Genomic DNA, 11,339 nt, shown 5'->3' with positions numbered 1-11,339 from the left:
TGTCAGATTGACATCAAGTCTGCATCAGAAATGAGCACCACTGGGAAATATAGAGACTGTTCTTTCTTTTTACTAAGGAAAGGCATAGCATAGAGCCCAAACCTAACTAAAAACTGAACTTCAAATACTACTAAAAATACACTTTTGTGTTATTAATGATAATTCACAAAAATCTCCTATATATTGGTTTTATTGTTTAAGCATACCCAAAAACTTAAATGCACTCTGGTCTCACCTAGGTCTGCTGTTTTAATGTTCAAATTCTGGAGCAGAATTGTTTGCCAATGTGGGCAGACTGCTGAAATGCCAACTGTAACATACACACGTGCTGCATCTTATGTCAAATGACCCTGCTGTAATCAATAGGAACCCTGAGAAATTAGATTCTATTCCACTGGAGTATCAGCCCTCACATCTCAAGGAATATGAAAGAATTAAAGGAAAGAACAAATGCAGACCCCAAGCAAAGTGTTTTCACTGGGGGCAGAGTCTAAAGGGAATGAGATTCATTTAGGCAGAATAGAAACTGTATGTGAAAAATGAGTGTCATGACTCACAGCATCTCAGACTGCAATCTCATAGGAATGTATTTGTTTTGCAGGACTGGAGCTGCCTGTTGTACACATGACAAGCTTTCAGAGAAGAAGCCTGGTGGTTATGAGAGGAGAATCCCACAGAACTGCACAGGTACTGCCAGCAGCAGTGGTCATTCACACAGGGACAGCTCACTGCCACTGTTAACAAAATCCCCAGCCCAGTCACTTGTGAATCACTTTTGGCTGAACTTAGTAGCTTTAAGTATGATCAAAGTCAAGAATATTTGCAGTCAGTAGGATTTCTGTACATCACAAGGGAAACATTTTGCTAACAAATGCTGATTCAAATGTTGTATGTTCCCACTGCTTCAGTTCTTGCTCTCAGCTAAGTAGATGAATGACTATTTAGTGTTGCTACAGAGCTGTCAGACAGCAGTTACGTTTCAGCATTAGTTGGGGGGCATTCCTATGCATGCATTAGTGCTCAAAATGACCATTAAGAATTTTGTTGTAAGTGTTCACAGATACTCTTTAAGGTGGATTGATGTTGCAGATGGGAGTAAGAGTTGAATGCTCCCATGAAGGTGGGTGGGAGCCCCGATGGAAATCAGATTAAACTGGACTAACCTTACCAGTGTTCTGAGTTATTCAGTGGCAAATCCCATGGAAACTGCACATAGATGAAATGCCTGGGAATTATGATTTTCAGGGTCAATTTTTTGGGTAATGAAGAAATGAAATTAATTGTAGAGGAAATTGTAAACTGGCATAGATTTCAGTTCTGTTATCATAAAATTATTCCTGGTCCTTTGGCTGGATGCTCCGTGTGAGCTGCCATTCCCCCTCCTAGTGTTAAAATCACCTCTTTTGTTTGTGCATGCTTTTTGGAAGTGATGAGATTGAAACAGCATTATACCACTTCAACTCAATAGGGAATGATTGCAACTGAAAAGCATTTATTTATTTGGTGTGAATCATTCCATATTGCATTTCAGTTCCATTCTGATGGGGAGCTTTGTTTGTCTTTTCAAGGTTTACTTAAACATAAGAGGAAAGGAGAACCAGTCCCTGGCACATTTATTTTGCTAACACTGCTGACGCATACCTCACTTCACAGAGCTGACGTCTTACTAAAGGACATCCAGGACAGTTTCAGCTATTCCAGTGTTTATTTTTATTACACCAAGTCTTTGCCGTTGGTTATCAGGATGTTCGTCAGTGAGAAAGAGAGATAATACTGAGATGCTAGCATTAAAGAGAAGGCTACAAATAAAGATGGTGGGGTTTGCTGTAAATGTCAGTGTTTATTGGTTCTACCTTGCTAGATGAGCTAGATGTTAAATAGGTTGGTCTAAGAAACTAAGCTGACGTTCTATGGAGAAAGTTGCCTCTTGAAGATTGATGTGTTATGAAGAGGATAAGAATATTATGGCAAAATCCAAGTTGGAGACAAGGATACGCCCTATTCCACTTAGTTTATTCTAGTTCTGTTTTTCAGACCACTTGAGAGATAAGAGCACTTAGCAAGTGTAGAGCAAGGCTCCTTTCCGTATTACAGCATTCATATTCTGCTGGGAAGAGTTATGTTGCAAGGTGAGCAACATGAGTCTGTACGTGAATTCTCAGAGGTTCCTTAATTGCTGACACACACATGGCCATACTGACAGCATCTCAGCCCAGCCACGTGGAGTAAGGGATCTGCAGTATTCAAAACCAATCCGTTTTAACATCACGATGCAACATTTGTGCACAGGGCCCTAGCAAACCTGCACCTCATCTGTGGCTGGTTCTTTCTGAGACCTGCAGGAGCTTAGTGACTCTCATTTCAGGAACCCCTCTCTAGTCCCCACCTGAGATGGTGGGTGGGTGAGATTCCAATCAGACAAATGGATGGATTACTGATAAGTTGTGTTGTTTGGCCATCTGGCTGTACTGCTGCTGCTGCCAGGCTCATTCTTCAGCTTGATGACCATAATGATTTTGGCAACAATTGTAGCTGCTCCCATTCATTCTTTCAATAATTTCCATTGCCCTTGCCAATTATTTTGAGGATCTTAGTCTTTTCTTTCGGAGCAATGTGTTTTTATGTTTCACGATCTCTGAATGCTGATTTATATAAGTAAGCCCTTTGCGGGTGCTGTTCTTGGAGCACGTTTTACACAGAACCTTTTGAACTAGCTAGTGACAAAATGACTCAGCCAATGCTGCTGTAAATAACCTTTCTGCAGACAGAGAATGAAAAAGAGAAAAGCCTCAGCTCTCCATTTTGCTGGACAGGGCACTAAGCATACAGTCAGACAGAAAAAAAACTCAGACTTATAGAAGTGTTGTCAGTAGCAGATTCCAGCTGTTCCCTTGGATATAGCATACAGAGGGACTCCCCACACAGAACTAGCTTCAGCTGCATTTTATTCTATGGTTTTGTCTATTTTTAGTATTTTGTCAGCCCCAACAGGCTGAAACAGGCATCTTCTTGTGTATTTTAAGCTGAAAGAAAAGTCAGTGAACACACAGTGAGTCTATACAGGCATCCAGAAACAAAACTGGCATTATAGGATATGAAATTCCTTGCTCTGAAGCATTGTTAAGGCTTATTCTGTTAAGTCCATACAGGCTGTCCAGCTCACATCTTAGCCCACTGGGGAAAAAAAAAAAGAGTTCCCAAACGTGCTTGAAATACTAAACTACTCCCAGGAGGGAAAACCTAAACAAACAATATCCCCCTCGCTGAACACATCCAATCCTTCCCTAATTTAAACAGCCACTAGCACTGTTATCACCTTCTGCCAGCAACCCTCTTTTGTTGTTCAGAAGGAAGGCTTCTGCTGCTTCCATAAGTTTTTGCCACCTCTGCACGTTGCATGCCTTGGATACTCAACCAGCTGCTGGGCGCTGCTGAGTCTTAAAGGGACTGAAGTACATAGAAAGGGATTCTGTATCAAAATGCTTCTGCGTTAAGGCTGTGTGGTGACAGGTCATTACGTCACTGCCAGTCACTCGTGCCATCCTTTACATAACGGGCCAAACAGCACAAAGATTTTAGCAGAATGCATTCAGAATGAGAAGCTGCCTATTATTAACATATATTGGTGTATATCACAATAAAGCAGATGGAGCATCTCTAATTACCATCTGCAACTCATGAAATTAGGGTCTGCTAGTCTTAGAATCTTGATACAAGAGGTTATATTAGTAATCAAAGCGGTACTTGGAGAAAATCATCAGTTACTACCAGAAATAAAAGCATTTCAGATGTCATTTCCTTGAATATGCGCTTAATAATTTCAAGTCTTTGAAAGCATGTTCCAGCTACTCCCCATCACACAGCTGCACTGACTCCACGCTCTTTGGATGCAGTTCAAATCCTGTTTTCAGTATGACAAGAACTTTTGTCCACACTGCAGTCCAGCAACAAGATGCATGCCAATAACCAGACAATGAAAATACCTTAGCAAACAGGCAGGGTTCTGGATCCTAAAACCTTAAAGGCTGGCTAATCCTTCAACACAAACAGGCACATAGCTGTAGTACTGGATGCACAGTTAAACTGAGATGGCCACTCCCAGAAGCAGGTTCTGTGACAGGACCCAACTTCTCCTGCCCAGGCTGCCAATGCAGACACATTGTCAATTAGTGCCATGTCTCCTTCCATCACACCACATCAGGCTCTGTCTGAAAGGCTGCAGGACACCTCAGCTGCCTAGCCTCAAACATATGGCCTCAGCACAAGGGCAGCTGAAACACAGGGAGGTGATGGAGCCAGGTAATGCCCAGAGCCTGCTGGCACTGCAGCGTAAGGATTAGATGCTCGGGGCAAAGTTGAATATTCTCTGAGTACATCAGTTTGCTCATCAGCCTGAAGTTTGCTGCAGGGGTCTGATAGGAAATTTAATTCAAAGCAGTTGTGAAGTTTTTTCTGTAGGACGTACTCATCTCACCAAGCTTCCCTATCCACTGGATCAAAGAAACTGCACAAAATGACACACAGGCATGCACAATTTCCTAGCAAATGCAAATATGTACTTTAAATGTGATGTTAATACAGTGGATTGCATTCAAGCATGCTGAAGGTCTACTTAAAGACCAGCATTTGCATTTCTGAAATGCTTATGTAATTCATAATCACCTGCTAACTTCATGAAGCTCTTCATACTTCAAGGCTGAAAGACTTGTATGTGATATACATCACAATCCCCAAAGAATAATGGGAAAAGAAAACAGGAAAATTCATTCCCTATTGAGAGGATTTCTCTAAGGCTTCAAGGACAACTTCCAATTGAAGCCCTGCAGAAGGGCTGATCTGTGGAACGTGACTAAGGCTCAGTATCACCACAGCGTATGTCAGTCTGATGAGGTGCCTACAGCTCTGCTCTATCGTTACAAACATGTAACATCTCTGAATGTAGTAGTTCATCTGCCTTGAGAATTAAGTTTGTCTTTTAAAGTGCAGCATGGCCTTGCAGACAGAAGGAGAAAGAGCAAAAAAAACCCAACATTTATCATTCCTTTGCCAGGCAGTTTTGGTTTGAAAGAAACCAGATGAGTTGTGCATCATTCATCTGAGGAACAAATCTACTCCACAGATTTGTCTGAGAGACAAGTGAATGCAATCCAAAAAAGCTATCCATTTCAGAATGGGAGGCTTGAATTCCATCCAACGGCAAAATGCATGCTGAGTAGCATCCATTTATTCAGGACAGTAATGGCTTCTTTTAGAAGCACGTCGCCTTCATCATTTGTGTTAAACATGGCATATATACCAACAAAAACTCCCGTATCTGTGAATGCAGGCTATCTGCCAGCTCTACAAAGGGAATTTTTCTTTTTAAAACAGCTACTGAGCTAGGGCTGTTGCCTGCAGAGCAGATTTTGTATGTTCAGTCTACTGTGATCATCAGGTCTGAGTGCACAGTAACTGGAATTTGTGAGCCTTTCCAAGTCACCTCCTGAGTAAAGCCCTGAACAGACAGTCCCAGAAGTGAAGTAAGGAACAACTTCTCTCCCCGCCCCTTTGGGCAGCTCACATATGTGCTTTCAGCAATACCTAAAACAAGAAAAACACCTAGATCCACTTCACTGGGACTGACAGAAACAGAACGGAAATGAGAAACTGATTAAGTGGTGAGCCAGCTTTACTTGCCGAAAAACTTACAGTTCTCTTCCCGAATGTTTTTTTGTTTTTCTTTTTTAAACACTTCTTCATTTTTGCTTGTATTCCATTAAGAAGAAAAAAAAAAAAAACCAAAAAAAAATCTTGGCTCACAAGTTCTCAGTGCCTACACAGATGAAAGCTGTGAGAGGCCTTAAATGACTTCAGCAGGAAACTACTGGGAAGGGGAGTGGTCTGTTTTCTGACAGTCCCATTACACATTTCTAGGAAAAATCTTTTCAAGTTCTGTGTACAAAAACGAAACAGGATTACAGCACTGCCTCTCTTGGAGACGATCTCAATAACACTTTTCCTGCTCCCATGCCGGATTGCTGCAAAGTAATTCCCTTTTTCCTCCCTCCTCTTCTCCATCTATCTCAGGATCTCAAGCTTAGAAATAGCGCTTTATGTTGAACGAGGTTTTAGACTCAACACACTCAATGTCTGCTTAAGGTTCCTTTCAGGTAACCTTCAAGAATACTCTGTTCCACAGCTGCATTCCCAAATCCACCCCATTACCCAAGCCCCTCACACAAACTGTTTAGTGAGCTCAGGAGTTTTCCACTTAGTAGCGATGACAAAGCACTGGACTACTGCGAAACCCATGACAGAGGAGCTGAGCAATAGCAGACACCAGCCAAATAGATCACTGAGGTGGAAGGTCATCCTTGAACTCTATTTCCATTTTTCCCCTCTTGGTAAATTGCTCTGGGAACAATCCTCTTTTCTAGCATAATGTAATCAAGAATTAGAAAGTCACCACCGCTTACACAGCACAGCAATTCCTGGCCTGACTGACTGTGCTGGGAATTTCAGCTGATGTCTCCACCCAAGCAGCATGTGGAACCAATGTAATGGCTAACACAATTCAGAGCTTAAAATGGAGTGATGCTGCAGTTCCAGCTGGTCTTGTAAGTCAGTACGAGAGATTCTTGGAAGCATTATAGGAGAAATAGAAATAACAGAGGTGAGGAATGGCTCCTTATCTGATGATGCAAGATAAAAGCAAAGTAGACAGTGCTACACAGCACAGTGCTCAGAACCAAGGCAGCATGGGAAAGAAGTACATTATTTTTATCTCTGCTTTTAGAACAGCTACAGCCCTTTGCGTATGGAAAGGTGATGATATGTAAGAGCCTACAGGTAAAAAAAGAAAGCTTTCATTCTGCTGAAGAAAATAGGTTTGCTGTATGAGCTAGGGCATGGCCTGAGTGCCCTCAACAGGTACTGAGACTCACAGTACAGTGCTCTGCAAATCCCCTTATGGCCTGAGAGCTGCATCTCCCTATGTGTCAGCTAAAGCCAAGTCTAGAAGGACCTTCTCCATTACTGAGAAGAAACATCTACTTTTTGAGCAACTTTCTCAGGATTCCCTAGTCCTAACATGCAGAGACTCAGAATACCTGACAAGGAGTGATGAAAAGGGTTAATCTTACCCTCAAATATACCCATGTACATTCCTGCCTCTAAGCAGTTTTCAACTGGCTGCTAATTCTTGGCTGTAATTTAATAAGTAGTTACTATTTAAGTATTTTAGTAGTTTGCTATGTAATTTGGTAGACCTGCTGCCTACTCAGTGCCCCTGCTTTGTGATTAACTGTCTTCCCAACAGCACCTGCTACTCTTTGAAGGCAAGAAATACTGTTTTGTAGAGAAGTCAAGCCACAGTCTTCAGAAAGTTTCCTTTGCATATATTTATACTTGCATACCTAATCCTCTGCATTTTCCACAACTGGTATGTCCTTATCTGCCCAAAATCCCTATTGGCTGCACTGTACATTGGGATCATAGCAAAGTTCTTTGTTTTCAGACTTAAGACTAACAGTAACACATAGGGAGCTGGAGATGAAGTATTTATCCAGTGAAGAGAATCATGGTACAAAATCAATCCGTGCTGATTTGCTACCATGATCAGTGGGTAAGTCATACAAGATACTTGCACTTAGAAAACGTCAAAAAAAAAAAAAGAAAGTACTAGAAGCATCTGAGGAGAAACGGAGAGGTGAGATCACCCACAAAAATAAATTTAAATGATAACTTATAAAAATATAATGTGGATTTCTTTGAAAAATCTCAGATATCACAATCAGAAGTACAGCAGTTCTGAAGTAACATTACAATAAACCTTGAGTGCAACATGCTAAACCTGTACATCCCAGTTTCCTATCTGCAGGCAGAAGTAGAACTCGCCTGCAAACTAGATCTGATCAGCATCTTTCCTCCTAAGTACGCCCTAAGCTTTAATTCCTAATAACCTGGTCTGGAGGAGACAACTCCATGATCTCTAGAACAGCAATAAACAGTTTAAAAACAGTGTGCTTGGGGCTTGCAAGAATCCTCAGACACGCTACTACAAATACACTGAGCCTTTAAAATTACTAGGTTGAATCTGTCATCAAACCAACTTTCACAAAGCTTTGGCTTTTCTGCTTAGAAATAAACTCAGTATCATTTCACTCAGTCATTAGCTGGGATTCTTTAGTTTGGAGGCAGAATTCACACGCAGTCGATACAACTGAAGCTCAAGCTGAGGGGGTTTGCTAAAATAAAACTGCAGGATGTCAATGCAAATCGACTGTCAGTGCAAAAAAAGGTATTTCAAAGTGTAATAAATTAACTACACAACATCTAGTGGACAAAAGGAATATTGATTGTTTTCCAGTCCACTTCTGAAAACAAAACAGGGGAGAGAGGTGGAACTAGCTCAGACAGCTATTGAGAGTTGTCCAACTAAAAGAATTTTCGTGTAGAGGTGTTCTAAACTTTATTTATGCTTTATTCCCTGGCCAGGACTGATTTTCCCTGGATATCAGGGATTCGCTTCAGCAAAGTGCAGCTTCACAGGGAAACATCTGCATCACAGCCCTAAGAAGGATCCCAAACCAGCAACTGCATAGTCTGTATGTGAAACTACTCCATCTGATAGAATCATCTATATAAGAAAAAATATCTAACAGTAATATCAAATTAATGTAACAAAAACCAAACAGGTAGAATTGTGGCTAATGCAACTCTGCTGGGAAAAGCTATGAAATAGTCACTATGATTTTTTATCATGTTTCTATCAGATAGAATTAATAACCTTTAAAGTCTGTTTTACTTCAACTTCTGAACACCATTCCACATTTGCAAAGTGCATTTCTCATCCCAGGAAGAGTCTTCTCCAGCCCACCAGTATTTCCAAAGGAAAAGGGAAAACAACACAGCAAAAGCTTCAAAAAGGTGAGTGAATTATTTCACCCCCTTACATGTGCAATGTATTCTCTCCTTTTACAGTGACACAGTACAGAAAACAAGATGTAATTAAAGCAGTTCCTTTGCCAAATGAGAGGGACCTCATAAAGAATTGGCACGCAATTCTGATTAGAGCTTTCTTGTCTTTAACAAAACTAAACTTATAGGATGTAATGCAAACAAAATCATTCAATGATTTTTTAAAGGCAAGAGACTGCAAAGTGCTGAGCCTGTAATCAAAGGAATGCTCAAGTCCAAAATAGCAATATTGAAGGAAACAGGGATTTTTTAGGTAGTACAGTACAAGCCATCATGCAAGAGAACCAAAAACCATTTGCCATTTTACCTTATACACCAAGACAAAAAAGCTTTAGTCTAGAATGGCTTTTCCTCTGGTCTACCAAAATGGACAAATATGTTTTTAGCCACGGACCAAACGAAAAGCTCACACATTTCAGAATGTGATTTTGAAATTTAGTATGAAAATTGTTTTTCTAAGGAAGTGATTTTCACTTTATTATGTTATATTGAAACTATCCATGCAAGGCGGATAGGAAGAGAATCGGACAAATCCACGAAGCAAGGGTTTGTTTGTTTGTTTTTCAGTTGGAGAAAAAATTAAGGCAAATTAGAATCAAAATGAAAATTAAAAATCTGTGGTAGTACAAGCTAAGCATGAGATAAAGTCCACCATTAACGTGCAAAATTCTAAAAGAAGGCTCAAGGCCCACTCTTAAAAGATTCAGCAATAAATAGACTTTACAGTGCAGTGCAAATCCAGATGCTGTCTCTCACTGTACTCACGTTGCTGATTGACTGAATGCACATCATTAGCAGAACAGCAGAATTAATTCAAAGAGAGCCAGGAAACACCACATAAAGCCTAGGTGCTATTCTGTTGAGCTGCAAGAACTTTGCTAGCCACTAACCTATGTCTCACAGTATCCAGCTAACTCAGCACCATCCCTACTGAAGAACACCCCATAAATACCTGAGGTCAGAATTCCCTTTCTTCTGAATAGAGTTAAAGCTCTCTGACAAACTGTGTGAGAAACACAGTTCCCAGGAATATGGATTACAGACAGCTCTTCAAGATGTATTTTGAAAGGATGGATGTGGTATTGAGGTAGCTGGAAGTTGCATATAGAAACAGCAAGAGCAGGTATATTTGTAATGTGAGCTGAACCTCAATTGGCATGAACTATCTTTAAGTACGCGGCTTGTATGAGGATAGCATGCACACAGTACAAAGGGATCTCTGTTCCACATCTGGGTGTTGTACCAGGAGCAGAGGGCGGAGGGAGGGAGGTGAAATCTGTGATTCTGATGGGAAGATGCCTGATGCTGGCATCTGGCAATCATAAGAGCAAATGAGGTAGAGCCAGGGCCCTGGCTGCCTGCCAGCTAGGGCGTATGCAGGGATCACAAGAGCTGGTAACCCCCACTGGGAGGTCAGGATGGTAGGAACAGAATTACAGCACACTGTCCCACTTGAACTGAGAACTTCCAATTTTAGAGAGCATAACTACAACTCTACCAAAACATTCTATGATTAATTTTGAAAAGGTATGCAGTCACGCTTCATCACAAACGACCAGGTCCACAAAACATCCAGACCCACAGGTCCCATTACACTCACTGGGAGTTCAGCCTTTGAATGCCCTTACAGTTCTGACCACACATTTTAAGTTGGACTTTCCCCCCTTTTTTTAAGCACATGGTACAGGCCTCACTTTGAGACAACTCTCTTTCTCTCATGACATTTTTTAGACTTGCATTTCACTGCAACTCTTTATGAGCACTACAGCCTGCAGTGCCTTACCCAGCAGCACTATCTCTAAGTTTCAAAGATAGTACTGATGTCTTTCTGCAGCTTGTAGCACTCACTTCAGCTGCTCATCAGCCTGCTCCAACACTACCAACTCCACTTATAGGCTGTTGATACAAACTTCTCTAATATGACAGACACAGGACAAGACAAGATTACAGATTCTGAATGAATTACCGTTTAAGCTCAGTGCTAAGAACATTTTAAGCAGCTAGATTTGCTCATAGATTCTCACATCAATCTCAGCTTTTTAAAAAGCAAGCTTTTCATCATGTGACGAGAAACAATAGCTTTCTTCAACATGAAAAAGAATACACCCACTATTTTTCCATGTTCTGTAATTCAAAAATAGGTCAGCCCATTAGCTTTAAAGCTTTCAAAAAATCTAAACCAAAATATAAGGTTCAATTTCCTTTTTATTTTTTAAGCCAGACTCAGAGATTGAAAAGTTTCAGACTAACGGCTACCTTAAAGTAATAAAAGGGGGAAAAGTTTTTGAATTATGGATCTAACATTGTCAGAACAGACTGATTCCATGCTAAATTTTTAAACAGAGAGTAAATTTTTAAACACAGATTAAATTTGAAGCATT

This window comes from Tympanuchus pallidicinctus, unplaced genomic scaffold (genome assembly GCF_026119805.1).
Source record: "Tympanuchus pallidicinctus isolate F22 unplaced genomic scaffold, pur_lepc_1.0 scaffold12, whole genome shotgun sequence".
Classification (NCBI taxonomy): Eukaryota; Metazoa; Chordata; class Aves; order Galliformes; family Phasianidae; genus Tympanuchus; species Tympanuchus pallidicinctus.
The sequence above is the reverse complement of the archived record's forward strand: the minus strand, read 5'-3'. Positions refer to the sequence as shown.